Source organism: Xylocopa sonorina, chromosome 9, assembly GCF_050948175.1.
Source record: "Xylocopa sonorina isolate GNS202 chromosome 9, iyXylSono1_principal, whole genome shotgun sequence".
Classification (NCBI taxonomy): domain Eukaryota; kingdom Metazoa; phylum Arthropoda; class Insecta; order Hymenoptera; family Apidae; genus Xylocopa; species Xylocopa sonorina.
In genome coordinates, this window is record NC_135201.1 from 7342793 (window position 1) to 7363281 (window position 20489).

Below are 20489 nucleotides of genomic sequence, written 5' to 3' on the forward strand. Positions count from 1 at the left end.
TTCCAGCGTCTAACGCAAGAACGCGGCGAGCGTGTTTAGCCTCGCAGGAAGGTACGCTCTGATTGCCGGTTTAAAGCCGGTTTCTATTGACAATGGCGCCGTTCTCGGCCGCCGCCTCGCGGGCGAAATTGCAGCTGCAACAGACGCTCCTTTAATTTTCAATGAACACAGCAAAGCCCACCTTAACTACCGTGAAATTGCGCGAGGCGGATTGCTTATCAGATTAATCGATCGTTGCTTATCTTCGAATCGCTTCGTCGAATAATTCAGCGCGATTTCGGCGAACTTTGGCATTCCTTTCTATTATTAAAAACGAATAGACGAGCTGAAGATGTCAAAATTCCTAATCTGCGTGCTCATCTTCGAATCGCTTCGTCGAATAATTCAGCGCGATTTTGGCGAACTTTACAATTCCTTTCTAATATTAAAAATGAATAGACGAGCTGAAGATGTAAAAATTCCTAATCTAAGTGCGTATCTTCGAATCGTCTCGTCGAATAATTCAGCCCAATTTTAGCGAATTTTGGCATTCCTTTTGGACATTAGAAACGAATAGACGGGCTGAAGATGTAAAAATCCCAAATCTGCGTGCTTATCTTCGAATCGCTTCGTCGAATAATTCAGTGCGATTTTAGCGAATTTTGGCATTCCTTTTGGATATTAAAAACGAATAGACGAGCTGAAGATGTAAAAATCCAAATCTGAGCAGACTACCAAGTCCAGAAGTGAAACGAACAGACACCACTCGAAGTTGATCGTAGAAAAACCATAAGGAAAACCGATGTCGCTGAAAATCGGGTCCGCGGATGCCTGGTAAGTCGCTCTAAATATAGCAGGGCCGCGGTATGCACGAAAGAGATAGAGTTAACAAAATAAAGAGCCCAGGCGTACGTGCTGATCCCGTGATCGTGCATTCCCTGTTCGCCACGCTGACGCGTGATTCACGCGGGAGGCTCGACCGATTCTCACGATCCCGAGGAGGCTTTTAATGAGCGCGCACAGGTCGGACAGGTGTTGGGTGCGCGCCTCGTGGAAACCATCCTGTGTTTGTTATTTCGAAGCGAGCGCGTAGGCCGCGCCGCGGAAACTCCGAAATACCGCGCCGCGCGACGAGTTTTCGAGGGAGCGGACCAATCGCCAGCGCGTGGGCCATCTCAGACGATGTTTCGAGAGCTTTGGAAACTTCGATCGACGCGAAACGAAGACTCCAAGAAGGATGTTGGCAGCAGCTAGTTTTGGGAGACGTTTTGGAAATTTCAACGACTCGATTTCGACGAGAGCTTCGACCGAGCGTTTCGAATTCGCTGCGAAGTCTCGCAATAATGGAATTCCATCCGGTCGCGAAATGTTTCACGCCCAATTGCGATCTCTAAACTGCAGCAAAATTAGAAATTCATTTGAAACGCCGATGGAATAATTGAAACAGCCCGCGACGCGTTACAGTCGCGAGTGATGAATATTCATAATCGCCCTGTTAAATTTCCGCTGAATTATGTGTTTTTAATGAAAATTCTCCGAGAAGATTTCCAGTTATCCGGAGAACTATGTTCGATCGTTCGATCGCCGTGGAAAAGAATATTTTCGACGACATTCGTTATCAACGGAGCCAGTGTCGGGGAATAATAACCCCTCGCGAGTAACGAGGGTATCGATCGACTTTCTTCGAGGCGGGTTCGAGTTTCCCCAAAGCGCAACGCTCGTCAAGTTTCGACGCGCATTAACGCGATTTGCAGAGAGAAATTTACTTTGACTTCGCCTGAAATAGTTTCAATTATTCATAACAATATCTGAAATTTCCGCTCGCCAATTGCTGGCTGACTTCACCTCAACTTTGTCTCCTCCTCGAAACGTTAATCAACTTTGTTGCGATTCCATTATCAACCCCAACCTCTGCTCTCCCTCTCTCATTCTCTCACCCTACATACAGTCCCAAAAATAAAAGCAAAAAAGAAAGATTGCCCAACTCCACCCATTACGATAATCCATGTAACACAGACATTCTCAGAGACCAAAAAAGGGTCGACGAATTCTCACAGAGCAGCAGTGAACACCCCAAGAACAGCTTCCAGCAGCTCCCCACGTCTAAACAGAGCCCTAAACACAGCCAGGTCGAACCAGGCCGGCTGCTGCCGCGAAAATATCTCAGCCGCGTCTCAGATCGATACTTTTTCAACGAGAATATATCGCAACGGCGGCACGTGCGAGGCTATTGGACCCATTGGCTCCGCACGCGAGGTCTAGGGGTCGCCTCACGGTCCCCGCCCTCCACGTACACGACCACGGACTATAAAGTCCTTTAGAATCGCGCGCTGCCCAGTCGTTCGTCCCGCCAGCCGCGAGGTATCGCGAGCGTCGCGATTTGCTCCTTTCAGCGGGCTTGAAAATTCGAGGAAGAGCGCGGGTTTCCACGCGATTCCCACGATAATTCGCTCTGATTAACGTCGAGTATCGTCGTTGATCGATCGTACGTAGAAATTAGGGAACGAAGGACAGGGTGGCTGAGAGGGAATCGCGAGAAAGTTTCGAGGCGTACATCCGGCGAACGGAGCCGCCGTTCGACTCGTTCGTTTCACTGGCTGGGACTGCGGACGCTGGCAGAATTTGATACTCGCGTCGACGGGGACCTGCTGAAATCGTACACGAGCGAGATTTGTTAATTGGTTGGATAAATAGAAATTGGATACGCGTGTCGTAGTCAGCGGTGTAGATAATGGCATAATAGTCTGATTTAATGGCCCGAGAGAGAAAGTCCAAATCGAGTCGCGAGCAAAATAAATTCGCTGTATTGGATGTTGGTGATATTGCCAGGGGAATATTATCAACTGTTAACCCGTGGTCGGATTGTGTGCAAATGAAGAGTCTTTGAAATAGGCTGCGACAGCCGCGAATAGCTGCGAGATTTCTAATCGCTTAATTTCAAAACCTAATATACGATCGCAAACTAACGGCGATAATTCATTCGGCAGCCTTGCCACGGGCTCGAAATTACATCAGAAGCCACGTTTCCAAGTAACGTTCACTCTCTACGCGTCACTGTTACGCAACGTACGCAACAGCAGAAATCTGTCCAACGCCGCGATGGCGGGAAAATTCAAACATCCTCGACACGGCAGGTAAAATGCGACGAACGTAGAGAAATAACTCCACGCTTTCAGTTTCTACTCGTTGCGTCATTGTATCGAATTGGAATACCTTTGGTTCCAGCCTATTTGCAACGACGCTTGGTCTCGTTTGTTGCAAAACACGCAACGTTCCCTCGAAACGAGGGAGATTCGCGGAAAATAAGCATAACGAAAACTCGCGCCTACATCTCGCTTGCATAATAATCTACGAACTAACAGCATTAGCGAATAAAGGAACGCTATTAACGGATTCGTCGAGTCCACTGGTCTGTGGATCATTGTGCAACAGGCGCCCATCGCGCGGATCCACTTTCTCGCGTAAAATAATCAAAGTCGATTCGAGGAACGTCCCACCCCGCAGAAGCGCGCGCGCGCGCGCGCCTACGACAGTCTCGAAATCGCGTTTTTGGCGCGTAACAGACGGCGCGTGTGTAACACGAATCTCTGCGCGCAAACGTAAACAGAGAGCCGCGCAAATATTATGATTTCGGCGGATCGACGCCGGTAATCGTGACCTAGACACGTATCGCGCGCGCACAAACGTCTGGTACGCGAAGCCAGCGCGTAACGGAGCGAGCAACATCCACGCGCGACGCTCCGAAAGAGGAGGAAACGGAGAGAATAAATGCTCTGCGAATAAATGCCGCGCAATAATCGAAAAGAACGGAGGGTGGCACGGCTGGCGTTTAAACGTGGCGTCGGGTGAACGGTCTTTGGACATGCGCCCTTGAATCTCGCGACCAACCGGTGGGGCATGTGCACGCACTGATTTTCGCGAGCAGGCGCGCACGAGGAGCCAAAAACGTTTTACTCGCCGCGCAAGAACCGCATCACGCGGTCGCGATTACCGGCACACAAGCTTATCAGAGACGATCGTTGATTCGATACTAACCGTGCGAACGGTAGGACGATGATCCACAGGCTCGACGATCGTATCCAAAAAGGAAGCGTGGAACTGCAGCAGCGTTCCCTGAGAGAGAGAGAGAGATAGATCGTTGACGCGGTACTCGCGGTTGCACACACCGCGGATAATAGTTGGCACAGAGCACAATAGAAAAAAACGACGCGCACACAGAGTATTTTTCCACGCGAGACGATCGAGCCGGCGTTAGTGGCCGGATCGGCAACGGTGTCACTCTCGAAAAAGAAGATCGATGATTTCCGCGCACGCACTACGCGGCAACTGAAGTGAACGAACGCGCGAACGCCGCGTGAATATCGAATCGGAGGCGACGTCACGCAGATGAGAAACAGAGAAGGACGCAGCCGCTGCTTGGTTTCGGTTGCCACGGTGAGCGGCTCGCGAAAACCGCCTTTTTCGAGGTTAGGAGATGGCGCGTCGCGTGAACCGGCGGTGACTGAACGCCGTACGAGGAGGGCTCCCCCGGCTTCGGCTACTTCCGGGCGGGACGACACTGTGGACGCTCTTCCTTCCGGTGCACCCGCGTCGCGCGTCGACTCTGCTGAGGGACACGCTCCAGCAGGGACGTGGGAAACCGGTCGAGCGGTTTTCTTTCGCTCACTGAAGACGCTCGCGTCGCGACACTGGAGAACTGGCGGCACAACGGCCACGGAAGCGAGATCACGCCGCGGCTGACGACAGCGTCGCTGATCACGGAACACGAAAAAGAACAGACGACCGACGCGACCGGCCGAAAACCAGACTGCGTGCGAGCGTCGCGGTCGAGGAGGTAGAAGAATTGAACACGAGGGGAGGAGAAGGGACGAACGGAAGGGAAAAAAAAAAAAAAAAGACAAAACGGCTGCGAGACAACGACGGGTAACAACGTTGCGTGGACGAAACGTCGCGCGAACACGAAAACTGCGCGTAATAGATCCGGCTAAGAGTTGTAGGCACGCCACGAGTAGAGGTAGGCGACGCTAAAACTTCGCCACGAGTCGTGGCACGCCACGAGAGGAGCCCAGGGAGGGGGAGCGGGGCAGAACGAGGGAGACGATGAATCTAGAGGGGGAAGGAGAACCGGGACGAGGGGCGGAAAAGGGGAACGACGACGACCACTCGACTCTGGGCGGCACAAGGGTACTGAGAGGTCAGAGGGGGGGAGAATATGTCGAGTCGCCGTAGGGACGTGGGGTGATTGAAGCGACCATGCTAAAGGAGGGGGAAGTGGGGTTTACGAGGGGAGGGGGAGACGTCCATGGGAGGGGAAGAGACTCGCAGCCGGCAACAGCCGACCCGACTCGACTCGGAGTCGACTCGACTCCGTTCTTCTTCTTCTTCTTCTTCTCGTTCTTTCTCCGTCTGGCCAGCTTCTCTTTCCTCGTCGCTCGAGTGCATCCGTTGCAGTGTATCGGCAAACGATGCGAGAGTCCCCTCTGCACCGCCAGGACACCGATGCAGCACACCGACGCGCGTCAGCGGGCTGGTGTCGTTTGACTCACAGCCGTGGAAGACCGGTAATGCAGTTTCGCCTGTGCATATACTGGGGAACCGAATGTTACGCGTGCATATATGCAAAGTGTATCGCACCGCTATTGTTGTCTGATTCGTGGGAGCCCCACGGTTGCCAAGAGGCGGCGCGACGCATCAACCTGCGGCTCCGGATTTCTGTTCTCGATCACCCGTCGATTAGCCGCGTGCACGACTCGACTCGCCATGCGAACGTTCGTGGATCGGGAGGATCGATGCAACGATTCGACGACGCGCATCGAACGTACGAATCGCACGCGACGACGAAAAAAACTGTATTTCGTTGCTAAACAACACTTTCCGGTAATCGGAAGTGTTTCCTTAATACCCAGAAACCCTACAAATATATTGTATCACAATATTTGCGGACACCTCTATTGATTCATCCGATAGTTTCAGTCGCTCATGAATGAACCATTGTCGCGGTACCTCGAAAGCGGATACAAATACCTCGATAAACCGTGTACGTAGAAACTAACCCAAACAAAGGGAACGAAACTAATTCCATGGAAGTTTACTTTTTTCAGCGGCTGTTTGCCCAGCCAGACCAGCGATCGCGGTAATCCCATCGCAAACACCCGCGTGCAACCTCGGCTGCGGCGAATGAATCCGCTCGCGTTCGATGACACCCGGTGCATGCACGTGCACACGGTCGCATAGGCGAAAAGAAATACGCTGTTGGACAAGGTGAGGAACCGAGAAGGCACGACGAGGGCCCCTGCCAGAGGAAACGAGAGAGAGTCAGCGTGCAGGACAAGGACGAGGCGACGCCTATAAAAGATGACGAGGGACGGAGTGCGGGTCGGGAGGGTGCGGGAGGGAAACGAACGGGAGACCTTGCACAGCGTGGCTTCGAGCCGCGTAGAAAACGCCGCTTTGTGTTGGGGTAGCCTGTGCATAAGAGAGGAAGTACAGGTCTAAAGGAAAAGAAGGCCCTCGTGCGTCGTCGCCGCCGGCTGTACGCGAGCCTAAAGCCCTGTTCACACTGACGCTTCTCGCTGGATGCCCTGTAGGGAATCGAGGAGGACCAAGTTACGCTACGAAAGCAAAATGGGTTTCTAACAACGCCCAACTGGGCACACCAAACGGCACGCGTTTGTCTGAGAATCGCCTGGATGCGCAGCCCAACAAAACGGACAGCGGTCAGGCAGGACCAAAGTGTCCAGAAAGCGTAACGCGGAGCCATCGATGGTGAACTGGTCCTAAGCTGACGCGAGTGGGCCGTGGAGCTAAAAAGGGAACGATACGTACGTTACGCTGCACGATGTAAGGAAACTGCACCGAACGGCTGAAATAAAAGACCGAACCACTGTCCCTGACGTTTCTCGGAATCCACGGGTGGGTTCTTCCCGTACCAGGATGGCGCGCGCGCGATCTACCGGCCGATTACTATCCTCGTAAACCCATTCGTTAGGATCGCGATACGCGGGTTATATAAAACTGTGCAATACCGGCATTGCGTAACTGCGAGCGTAAAATAGCGAGGCTGCAAATTACTCGCCTATGCACGGATATGTTCGAATTACGTGAATCCGTTTTGTTTAAACAATAGCGTCGCGGACAAAGCCTGAAATTGGCGCGAAGCTGGATATACCCGAGCGTGCTTCCGTTCGAGCTCTGGACCCAGCTGAAATTTCTTCGCGCAACAATTTCTGTGCAACGTCTACGCTGTGCTTTACGTAATAACGTTGAGTAAATGGTAACGAAGCGGTTCGAGGGGTCCCCTCGTTCGTGGATCCACGACAGGCCCGAGACAAAGGAGTTCAGAAGTAGATGGCGCGTCGATCGACGGTTGCCGGGTATACGCGCGACAAGGCCTGCATGGGAACGTACCCATAGGACCCTACTGGCAGCCGCGTGCACAAAGGACCAGCCACCTTTTACGTGTAAACTCGTGCCAGGGGGATCGTATTTGCGCGCACACCGGCGAACAGGTTTCTGGATGTCCTCCCGCGCTGCCTCCGCGCTCACGATTGTCTTCGAGACGTTCTAAATTAGGAGTGATGTACGGGGTGTCTTGCACGTGAGTTGGGATCAAACGAATACTCTCTTCACGATGGTGTAGAAAAAGGGCACAGGGAACGAAGAAGATTTTCTACAAACAAAACGATCTCGAATACGAGCGTTCATCCAATCGTAGCGACCAAAGAATATCGTCTGGGAAGATATTCGAGAATTTTTTCAGACATTCAGAGACACCCTGTATTTATAGAACGAGGGGAACTTTATTGCGGTCCGGATTTAGATTCCTCGAAGGTACGGAGGGACTCGCCAGGCAGAGTCACTCTCCTACCTGTTACTGACTCTTGATTTCATCGCTGTTTCACAACGCGTTATCCGTACAATATCCCAACTAATTATCCTCTCGCGGAACACAATTGTCAGAGGATAAACGGGCGCTCTCGTAAAGCAGCCATAAAAACGCGGCGGAATAACCCGGCTAATAAAATCCATCAGACTGTCACCGATCGCGGAACAATCCTGAAATAAAATTCCGTTCCATTCATCGCAAATGACCGCGTTGGTGTAGATGTCACGGCGGATAGCCCCCGTGGCGTTACGTCGGTTTAACGATCGACACCAACGGTACAGAAAAGTTTAATTAAACCGGAATCCAGCGTCATCCAGCGAGCCTTTAATTGCCGACAAATTGGTAACATTATTACGAGGGGGCACACCGATAGATGGCTCGAGGGTTTCGTTTTTCCATCGTTCCGTAGTCGCGTGCAGCGAAACACAGCGGATGATTCGTTTAGCGGGACGATCGACGAAAGGCCTGAGTAAAATCGCCAACCAACGGGGCGACTGGTGCACACCGATGAATTATCATTTCACGCTGGACGCGTACCAAAATACACGTTGCTCGTCCTACGTCGCCATTACGCGGCCCAATCGCCAGTGGAGGTTAGTCATTCACAATCGTTCGGTTCATTGAGACTTGGGACGCTCCAACTTTCGTCAATCGACCACTGTTCTCTGACCAAAAAACAAGTAACCAGCGATCAATAGCTATCAGAACACGATACATTCGATGCCTCGAGTGTGAACGTTCAAGTCAGGTTCTGAGCGAATGGCTGTCTAAAATGGTGGCCAAATCTGAAGACAAACCTGCTGTTGTTTCGTGGCTCCATAGAGAGACTTAATATCGCGCAATCGATCGATTCAGGATCGAATATACCTTTCGATGCTTCAAGCGTGAACGTTCGAATTTGGTTCCGCGCGAATGGTCGCCTAAAATGGTGGCCAAATCTTAAGACAAACCTGCTGTTACTTCGTGGCTCTATAGAGGGACTTAATATCGTAAGAACATACCTTGGAAAGCCCTGTGTCACAGATTTTTATGCGAACTCCTCGCAGAAATCTCGCGGCAGCGTTTTTTAATCCCGCTTCCGGTTCCCTCGCGGAGGACGCCATGCGTCAGGTGGTGGTAGCGCTAACTACCGCTTTCAACGCGCGAATTAAGATTTATCGCGCGGGACATTTGAACACGAAACCTGTCCACGCGCCGCGCTGTTAAGTCACGACGAAGACTTACGAGTTTTAACTGGCTGGCCGCGATCGTACTTTTCCGAGATACGAACAGACGCGGACGGGGTGATCCACCTAATTATTGTCGATAACGCGAAGTGGATTGGACAGGTTCGAATACGGTATCTCGAGCGATCGTGGCGAACGATGTCGGTGTTATTGAAAAATTGAAGCACCGGCGAGACGGTTTTGCGCAATCGAACAATCGCACGAGCGTGTAACACGTTCTTGTATGTAAATCGAACTTGAGATTCAGGTTCACGGTTGTTCGATCGGGTTTGCCGAGACACGAGGAATCGGGGCGTGTCATTTAATCGCTCGCTTAAGTAATTGTTTCCGTTTCGATGGTTCTCATGCAGGAACGTGAAAAATATCGCTTTCTACGGTGTTGCATAATAAAATTTGCTTATTCGATTCATCCAGCCCTTTGATACGCGTAAAATAATGCAATTCGAATAAGTTGCAGCCGAAAAATGGAAGAAGTATTTTATAAAATACAGAATTGTGAATTAAAAACGGTATGCAGGAAGGAATCGAGACTCGTGAAGAGTTTCAGACTAATTGCTGTAAGGAATGCAATATATGGTTCGCATAATTTCTGATTACTGATACAAAGCTTTTATCGGTTCTGTTTATGCAAGCCTGCTGATATCATTAGCAGAGTCTAACCGACGCTGGAATTTTCTGCCTCCTGTTCTTTGTACAATTAATCAATAATTCAATTGTAGAATTCATTACTGGTAATTAATGACCCGTGGCGGATACACGAGCAAGCTCATTTAGATTGCTATTGTAAAAAGCAAGATATCAGCGAAGATGGTCTCAGAATTTCTATTGCACTCGCTGACGAGGGATATTATTCAGCTATAAAATCGTAGGATGCGTAAAAATAATGATCGATAACGTTGATGGGCACGGAACAAAGTTTAATTAGATATATAACAGATAGCACGAAAAAAAGTTCTTCCTTTTTTTTTTAAATACGAGCAGCAAAGAAATTATCTTTCGTTGTCACAGAAATTGATTACAACGTTACGCCCATTTTAGCGGGTTTCTGTTGCGGCTACACTGTTATAAAGCTTCCGCGATCAATCATAGAACGCTTTTGAAAGGTAACAGAACATTAATAACACGCTTGGATCGTTTCCACGAGATCTATTCGTATATAAATTCAATTTCAAAATAAGACCGAATGGAATTGAGAATACCTACGCGAGCATCGCTGACCAGAAGCCAACCCACGTCTCTTTCCAACGATCCAAACTTGCCTCTTCCGTTCGGAAATAGGAACGGAAAAATATCTGCCATTTCTTGGATGATGAAGATCAGTTACGAGACATTGTTTTCATTAAGAAAACTCTCTTGTGGATACATCAGTACGATATTTTTTAAACCCTTATTACAGTCCTTTCATTCTAAAAATACATTTCTGAAGAATAAAAATGGTGGAGTCACTGCAATTCTTCATTAAAGAAGAAGAGGATGTGAAACAGCTCTGAGAATCGAAATTCCAAAGGAACCTTTTTAACGTAAGAAACGAGGGGAGTAGAATTAATCTAAATCGAGTAATCGTCTGTGCTCCAAGCAAAGAAGACGAATCCTTAAGGTTCGTTCAAATTGGACAAGTTACTCGAAGCGATCTGACTTAAACGAACTTAAATTTGAGTGATAGTTACTCGAAGCATCTTAACTTGCATGAACTCAAACTTGAGTGTAAGTTACTTGAAACAACTTGATCGAAACGATCTCAAGCATGAGTAGAAGTTACTTGAAGCAACTTGAATCGCACGAATTTAAACTCGAAGACAAGGAACTCAACGAGTCTATGAACGACGCATAAAATAAAAGATGAACGCCATAATAGCCATAATCGTGACCCTTCCTACTCTCTGTAACCACTCTACCACGTCTCCCTCGCTCTCGTTCGTATCCACGGTATGCGCCATCTGCTATCTGTCTGCTTCGGTTAATTAATTGACCAGGCTGTCCCTCCCGCGACTTACTTTTCTCTCGTCTTCGTTTCATGCGCCAGTCAGCGGACGATAATAAATTCACAGCGGCGAAACCGCCTTTAAATCATCGATCTTCTACGATCAGCCAATCGTTCAATGAACAGCGTCGATTTGATGAATTTTGACGTGCTCTCGCTAGTTGCGCGCAGAAAGTTCGCTGTCAACTTGGATAAAACATGGAGCTTGCAATTTTAAAGAGACTTAAAGAATAAGAGATCGTCGATGAAATTAATTGTTCCAAACGATCGATTAACTATCTCGCTGGTTAATGCTTCCGTGAAGATGTACGTACCTCCCATTCGACTCTGATTCGAAATCCTGACAAAGTCCACTTGCCAAAGTCTGTCACCGCCTAACAGACACGAAACGTTAGTCATTCGGACGCGCAACTTATCAACTTCCACGGGGCTCCCAGAACCCATTGAACAACGCTCGAAGCGCCAGCATCAATTTTGTTAACGATCGCGATCCAAAGTCGCTCTAAAATTATACGCGCTGCTCAAGGTCCGTGGAAATTCGCAGATCTCGGATGCCATCGTCGGTGATCGAAAGTTCAAAGTTCAAAGCTGTCTCGAATCGAAGCACTGAGATTATTTGCTCGCTCCATTCTGCGTGTGAAATTTGCAAGAATTGAAAAACGAACGCTTGGCAACGAGTAGGAAGTCAGTCCACGGAGAACCACTGACCAGTGGTCCACCCATAAATCGCAGCTGGGCCGCGGAACGAGAGATTTCTCAGCGACAGCGGATCAAACGGGCGACTCCATGAACGAGTGGAGCGCAATTAGGGGCATAAATCGTGTCCCAGGAGCGGGTGCCGCGTTAATTGCCGCGGACAAGTCGATCGCGGGGCCCGCGCGGCGATAGCGAGTTAATTAACCACGGTGTCAAAGCGTGTCGCGCGACGCGACTTGTTGCGAGCTCGTTCTTCTCTCTTCTCTGCCGTCGACGGTTTCCCTCGTAGACCGTTGTCCGTCTGCCAGCTGGGCTCGTCGCCAACTATCGCCCCGCTGAACGCGTCTCACTTCCAGAGAACGCTTCCGCTCGAAATTCCCTAGCATCCCCACCTGCGATTAACCTGTTAACTGGTTCAGTCGTCTCCTGGTTCATTCTTCGTCCCATCGCTTATTTTGCTTTCAAATATTCTGTAGTAATTTCTGTGAGCGATGTTTTGGGGGTGGATTTGCAACGAATACTCTTGACAATTGCAAGGAATGAAATTTGCAGTAAATGCGACTGAGTTAGCTTTGCAGACTCTCACTTGAATTTCAATGACTTGGATTATTAAATCGCTGAGATAATGTTTGCTCTATATTTTCTAACAAATAAAAGGAATTATAAACTAGAGGTGTTGGTGGACTGAGTAAGTGGCTCAGGAAGACACGATAGGAATCATGGAAAAGTTTCACGGAAACACCCCCCGTACGACACGTTCATGCACTTTTTACATTACACGAGACATGCGAATTCTGATTCACGCATGATCGTCGAGAAACTTCGCCCCAGTTTAATCGCGCACAGGCATCTTCGCCCCGCGTCCGCGTAAATACATATAATTGCATCGATACATTTATCAACCCTCCGCGAAAGGAGTTATCCCCCCATAATCCATCCCTGAAGTAGCTCGCGACGCACTCTCTGATAAGAGAACTGTGGGGGAGGAAAGAAAGGGGTTGTCGAGATGCAGTGGACTCGAAGGTCACGCGACGGCCTCGCTGATTTACGAGCATCGCGTATCGCGCCCCTATCTGGAGGGGTGCGTTGCAACTATCGAAGCTCCGTACGATTACGACCCCTCCACTAATTAAGCCTCTTATTACACTTACTTCTTTACTTACAAAAATCATCCATCGCACTGTACCCACGAAAACTGATCGCTGTGAAACTTCTATAAGGAAAGTCGAGCAGATCTCGATGAAAATTTCCACGGCTACGTCCGAGGGAAATTGAAACGCGCAAAATACCGTATCTCTCGAGACGGTTCGCGAGCACACGTTGAATTTCTCTCGCTTCTGGGACCGCGCGGTATCTCCAGCGAAGCATTTAACAGGGCCACGCGAGAACAGAGAAACGTATTGTGCAAGGACGTATCCACGTACATATTTGCCCGAGATAACCGTGAATGAGTCCGTTTATCGTGTTCCACTCCCGTATCTCTCCCTTACCGATTCGACGCGACTTTACTACCAAGTTACGCTCGTTGCGTAATGAGCCAGCCCATTCACGCGTCCCTCCGTGGCCTTGTCAATCTCGAGAATAAAAACCAATCGTGCTGGCATTAAAAAATGGAAGTTCAACCTCTCGACACTGGGATGAAAAACGTGACGAGTGCGAAGAGAGAAACAGAGGAGAAATGGAGCGTTTTCAGGGGGAGAAACGCAGCAGCGACGGATGTACCCTTTGGTCAGAGGCGAGCACTTCCGGGTCCACGCGTTTCCATAGGCACCGTTCAGCGGCTCTGCTGTACGATTCCAAGTGTTCCCTGGCCGCGTGTTTATTCAGCGCACGGTCGTTCATCACCCACATGACAATATTGGCTGATGGGAATTGCTTGTATCCCGTGATACGCACCATTTGATATGCGGGCCCTAGCGCGCCACCCCCTCGCCACCGACTTTTACGATAATTGCGCGGGCCACGGCCAACCCTGTCGCTTATTTCGACCTGTTCGAGGTGTCCAAATCGATGCAAACGTTGAGAAACAGATAGAGAGAGAGAGAGAAAGACAGAGCAATGGATCGAAATTTCATTCTAATTCAGTCTCACGATCTCTCGACAGGGGTTTGATCAACAGAACGACTTCCTCTGCGACCCTTTAAACGACAGATTCGTCGCCTCTGACGCGATCGATTTTATACGAATTGAGAGAGACGTTTTCAGAGTACCAGCGAATCGAGTCAATTAATACGGGACGAAAACAAATTAGACGATTACTTTGTAAATTATTCTTCGCTGCGAGCAGATCGAGGCACAGCCGATACTCTCGCGTTCACGGTGTAATGAATTCCATTCGATGCGTTCGACGAAAAATTGATCGTCAAAAGCTGGCGACGACAAAAGACGCGATACCCGCGGGAGTGTTTACCCGCCGCGTTTCGTTCGCGCCTGTAATTAATTAACGCTAATTTCGCGCGGCGCATAAATTTCGCGGACGGAAGTGACAAAAGAGGCCAGTGCGGAGAGGGGGAGGCGCGTACAAATGTCAACCCTTTCGAGCGACAACCAATTCCGATAATGGATATATAATTATTCCCATACGCGACGCATGGAACGAAACAAAGCAGACCGTGGAGGCGCTCGAAGGGCAGCGGCCGCGTTGTAAAATACGTCGATGGTGTTTTATTTAATTTAGTCGGTGGATGTTAATACTTGCACGTTCCATTAAGCGAAAAATTAAACGCGTCCGGCAAATGAAACGCGTCGCTCGAAACGGCACTCCTGATAATAAAATTAATATCGAAATTTGTTGTGTTAATTAAACGCGGAAGAAAGCTTCGATTTTGTTATGGACTCGACGGGATATTAAGCCGTGGACTGTGCTTCATTATCTCGATTTCTGTTGTCGCAACGTTACAACGCTTTCGAGCAAAGAAATTAATTTGTCTGGTTAATTATCGCGAGACGAGGGAACGAGAAGTATTGGCAAGGCTACGAAGCTCGTTCTAGTTACGCACGGTTTCTCTCAGCCGCCATAGTGGTAGCTAATCAAGCGTTCTGTCATCGTCCAAGCGGTATCAATCTCGATTAACGCAGACAGGGACGAATATCAGGTAAGATCATAACGGATGCTTAGCTGGAGATCAAAGTTGCTGGCAAGTCGATTGCCAAACGTTGCCATGGAAATGGCACTGCCCCCATCGCCAAGTCAATCCAACGCGTTAAGCGATACCAGTGTTGCATAAATCTCGATCGATCGTCCACTGTAATCTCGATTGGACCGTTTCACGCGTTATCTACCACTGGACAAATCACAATCTGCCCAATAATGTATTTGCTGCGAGACAAGTCGACGCAGCCGCAAGGTGCACCAAGCGCTGAAATGCATCATGGACGCATCGACACCCCTTCTATTCCGCCCCTTCGACTCGATTCGTTCACCAAAAATAGTCGCAGGCTACTCACCCGGAAATCGATCGCGTCGAACGCTGAAGATCGCTGCGAGTATGCACGAGCGTCCACGTATGCGGGAGGGTGCGGTTCACCGGGTTTACCCCGGCGAAATTTGCATGGAATACGCGGGGCACGGGTCAACGGGTGCACTTGTTAGCGTGTGAAGCGTCCGTGAGAAACGGAGGCGAGCGATCGAGATCGCGCGAGGGGATGCTTAATTTCTGATTTTCTCGAGCGCGTCGATGTCAGGCTCAGCGATGGTGCTCGGGAGAGTCTCGTCGATGGCGCTTGGTCGTGGCTGAGCCACGAAAATACTGCGATATTATCCACAACTAGGTTATAACTGGACCATAACCGTCCAAGGTACCGAACGGGTTACGACATTCTGGAAAGTCATCGCTGATTAAGTGTCGGTAAAAACTTCGAGCGTCTACTCTCGCTCGAAATAGAAAGAGCCACCCTTGGAACTTAGGAAACCTTCGTGAACGATATATCTTCGTATCGCGTTAAACTGGGTACTTCGAATTCTTTTAATTTAAATACCAATGTCTTTCTCGAATGCGTTAGCCAAGAAACCCAAGCTGGATTTTGTTTTACTCGCCTTCGAACGGCCACACGAAAGCGTGGAAGCGAGTCGCGAAGAGGACTCGCAAGGGGAGAGCGAGGTTCAGCGTCAAACAGCTGTGCAGCTGAGTTGCATACGCACAGGCGCGTCTGCTCGATCGTCCTTTCGGTACTGACCGCACACTGTGACCGTTCTCCGGTGCCAACGATCAGTTTTTTTCTCTTTGGCGCGCCAGGTAACAATGAACAATCATAGCCGACGTATTCCGCGATGGATGCTGATCGAAACAAAAAAAACAAAAGCATTTTTGACGGAAACTGTCAGAAATACTGAAACGCCCAGGCGTTCCCTGCGGAGCAGAAATTAAAAATAGAAGCGCGCGGAGGTGGGGAGGAGGGTGAAAAAAAAAATATAGGGAGAATTAAACAAAACGATTTTCCTTTGTCTACGACGACAGATTGAGCGGTTTTGTATCGGGCTGACTACGGCGCGGAACGTATTTATATCCGGCGTCCATTTTGCGTGCGGCCACGGCCATTTGTCACCGCGCGTACAGGCCTGCTGTCCTCCATTTTACGTGTCGCGCGTGTCACGGTACATTATTGGTTCCGCGGCTAAAAGAGGACGTTCAGGAGCCGGGAATGTCGGCCAGAGAAATTATAACGATAACTGGAATCGATATCGATCGGGCCAGCGGCGGTTCTCGCCGAGCAAAATGGATATCGGGAAGCAATTGGGTGGGCATTGTTCGCGATTCAAATGGAAATGCACCTTCTCTCTTTTTTTTTTCTACCCGTTCTACCCCGTCACTTAGGGCTGGTCAATTAAGGGTTTCGCAGAAAGAACCGATTAGCGACTCGAAAAACGAAATGCTGAAGGAATTAAATACACAAATAGAGAATTTAATCTAGATGATAAATGTATGCCTTCAAAACGTAAGAAATCAAGCCCTACTTATCCCAAATTAACGAAATTTAATTCCGATCGAACGAACGAGATATCATCCTCAGTTCCAATAAACCTAGATTCTCGTTACTTATCAATAACTTCAGAATTACACCCAAGAATTCGCTCGAAAAATTGCACTTCTAAATTAACTTACTCGCAACCCCCAATCAATGACAAAGCCACGTATTCGAACGAGCCCGTGGACCAGTGAAACAAAAGAGAATCGAAAAGAGGCAACTGCATCTTCGAGACGAGATTAGTGGTCCTCTGGAATCACAGCAGCCACCCCCGCGAGGCAGCAGGGCGGGTAAACGAGAAAAGTCGAGTGGCGAGGAGAGACGGTCGCTATTCGCGTGGCACGTACGCGGTAATAGAATAGTAAATACTTCATTAGCGCGTTACTACACCCCAGCGGCCCGGTTGGTCAGAGGGAAATCGTGGCGCGGGTTAAATGAACCCGGGCACACCCTTCCTTTTTACGATCTCGCGTACGTGCCCGTGCGTGGGGGGCATGAAAAACCGTTTCTACAGAGAAAATTGCTTCCCGCTGTGGTAAGTGCCTGTTGTTACCCGCGATGATCACAATAGTTACACGAACCGGCCACATTTCCAACCCCCTCTTCGACTCGTCAACGCAACTACCCCTTCCTTCGCTCTAAAATTAATTACTCGTCGAATCAACGAGAAAACCTTTCATAAACTTCACGTTTCTTAAAGCATAGAATCTTTTCATTCTCGTATTCAAATCTCGCTCGAATCTATCCTATTGTTGCGGCGATGTCGAGGAAGAATGGATGTTTCTTCGAATGGAACGTTTCGACGAAAAAAGCCACGCGATTCCGCTCTGAAACCGCAAGGGTATCGATCGGAGAACACGAGCGCCTCGCGATCGCCGGAAATCAGAGACGAGCGGATCGAGCTGTCGCGTGGGATCAATCAACTTCTGAAACGGGCCGCGAACGTCGACCACGAAAACGAAACTTTCGCGGACAGCTTAATGACAATATCATTATTGCAGCCGGCCGTTATTCACTCCGGCAAACTGTTCGCCGCGATGCATTAATCTCTCGGGGCGATGCATCACTCCGCTGCATCGTTTCCCTCTGTACCCGCGTCCTCTGCGCGCGCTGCACCGCGCTAAATGATGCATCCGTTCCTGGCGAAAGGGTGCGTTTACGGGGCGGGGGCGGTTGATAATCTCGACGTTTTTGGATTCGCCAGGACGTTTCGAGCGCGCGCTCGCTGTTTTCAGATTCCTCCGCGCAATTTTTCCAACCCCTGAACAACCCCCCAGGTCTTTTTTGAAAAACGCCAGCGCGCTTGATTGAAACTTGATTAAAGAACAGCTGTTTTTTTTTCTCTCCACGTGGAAATAATTAACATCAACTGTCAAAAGCTTCTGAACTATTCCAGCGTTCTTCGAGCGAAAAAACCTACCCCCGGCACTCGGTGGAAACAGCGAACTTTCCCGAAAAAAGGAAGGAGAACCGTAGAGAAAGAAATTTCAGCCCCCGTAGGAAATGAATGACCCACTTCAGTCGAGTTCACTGGCAATATTAACCGCGTCCGCGTAAATAAAATAACCGGAAGGTCTGCTCCATCCCCACTATTGGCGCCGCCAGAAACGGTGTTCCGAATGCACGTACACGGCTAATTCCCGTCGGTGTACGTTCACTCTAAAAGTTTCAAGTGCGATAACCGCGTGGCGAATCGAGGACACGGAAGCTATTTTTCCTCCGCGAACTTCCCGTGTATTATTCACCGACGCGCCCCTGATATTTCACCCCTGAATGCTCTAATGCGCCCGCAAGGATAACGTTTTGATACCGGCGATATCGCGCCAAGATGGCTTGATTCACCCGCGATTTTATTTCCTTTGCAGATGATTATGTGAAAAATTGAGAACACTGTATATAAATGAGAGAAAAATCGAAGAAAATTGTATTCAACTGTTACAGGCTCTATGCAATTGCAATTATTTCTGGGAAAATTATTCATCATTCGACGCAGCATTAACAGGCGAAAAGAAATCCATCCGCATTTCGAGTCGCAATATTATTAATCAACCACCCGGGCTAACTATTCCGCGATAAAACCACGACGCGCGAAATAATGCACCACCGAGGAATTTCCAACTCCCTAAATCCCATCCTTCCTCCGTAAATCCCCGTAAGCCCTCGCCCTGCCCCGAAAACAACCCCCGACCGACGTTTAAAACTCCCCAGATTCGAGCAACCACTCGGAATCATCGAAACCAGCCATCCTCGGCGACGTCCAACCATCAGATCTCGAACATCCAGTAACTCACCCCTGAATACATCCCCTGTGACTACTTGAAAGTAGAATTCCTCAGAAATCATACCTTCCAGTAATAATTTTGAACTTTCCAAATACTTGCTTGGAAAATTCAAAATATATATATATACATTATTAAAACTCTGATATTTTCTAGAATTTCTAAAGTGTCGAAATTCTTTAAATAAAGACGAAATATATAAATTGTATCGTGGCTTGCAAAAATCCATCGATTTGAATTAGAAAATAAAAAGAGACCTCGACTGTATTAAAAGGCAGGAATTCTAAAAAAACTTCAGACAATCGTCTGAGAAACAACATTACCTCTAATCCCAGCCACGTAAATTGGAGGAGCCTGCGCGCACCATAACGCAACCATAACACCGGGTCTATGGTTACAGGCAATTAGAACGGCAACCTATTTTCGCGAGAACGCGAGGGGGTTGATGAGTGATGGGGGTTGGAAGCGGGCAACACGGCATAACTAATGACGAGGAGATAAACGGCTTGGCAAACGACGCGTAACGAAGGTGGCGCGGAGATTCCGCGTGGAAACGGACCGGAAATCCCCGGGGGAAGCCCCTTCTCGGGAAATTGTTAGAACCTCGGCCGGAACCGGTTCTTCTGCTCGCCACGGACGAAGACGGAGCGGAATTTCATGAATCGGTGCTTGTTAACGTATTAAAAAACTTTTCGCCTCGCGTAATTACGCAATCGCGTAACGCGCGATTGTAATTAGAAATTATACAGTCTCTCTCGATTATTCATTTAATTGTCCCTGTACTTGCACTTAGCTGGAAAAGGGGCTGATGGTTTCGCGATTTAAGTTCGCCATTTAAGCAGCTAAGGGAATCTTCGTGTTTATCAGAGCGCTTCATTGGACACCACCGAACTCGTGAGCACCCTTCACCCTTACCACGCAGATACGAGTTTGATAACGGGGCATTAAGGATTAGCGGATTAGCAGTTCAATTTAACAAATTTGTCGGTTCGCAAGTACCAGACTGCTTAACTTCCCGTCTAATTCAATTACCGATACCAACCCCCTCCGTAAAACTTGCACTTCTCTAAAACTACCCCCGGGAGCGGAGATTTTGCAGGCGTAAAAATTCATGTAACACCTTATTCTTTTTAATTAAACAGGATTGCAAGGGACACTGTTGACGAACTGTTAGGACAGTCGTTTAATAATTTATTTGGACACTCATCGTATTGCAAATTTTTTGCGCGGAGTAATTAATGTGTGAACTACGAAATTGGGCGAAAAACAGAATTCCAGGAAGCCTAGATTCCATTAATGAACGTTAGCGACACGCTAACCCTGACCTCTGACTCACGAGGCAATGTCAAGAGCGATTGACAAAGTTCTAACAGACCAATTCTAATTTTCGAAGCACAAATAACTTGCAAATTTTTTAAGTATCAACATTTTTCAAATTATCGTACGAATATAAATCTCACTTCTAAAAACGATTTAAA

General features: G+C 48.7%; 1 protein-coding gene across 15 annotated transcripts in view; it reads right to left on the minus strand.

The window, feature by feature from the left end:
* The window catches only part of Heph (polypyrimidine tract-binding protein 1 heph), a 294035-nt gene that overhangs the window by 219670 nt on the left and 53876 nt on the right, over positions 1–20489 (minus strand). For 4 of the 15 annotated variants that reach the window (XM_076901324.1, XM_076901321.1, XM_076901320.1 and 1 more), the window contains exon 1: positions 4015–4106. The exons of the other annotated variants lie outside the window; for them this stretch is intronic. The gene's annotated coding sequence lies outside the window, so the exon portion shown is untranslated. Of the gene's footprint in view, positions 1–4014; positions 4107–20489 lie in introns of those variants that run through there. 15 annotated transcript variants of the gene reach the window in all.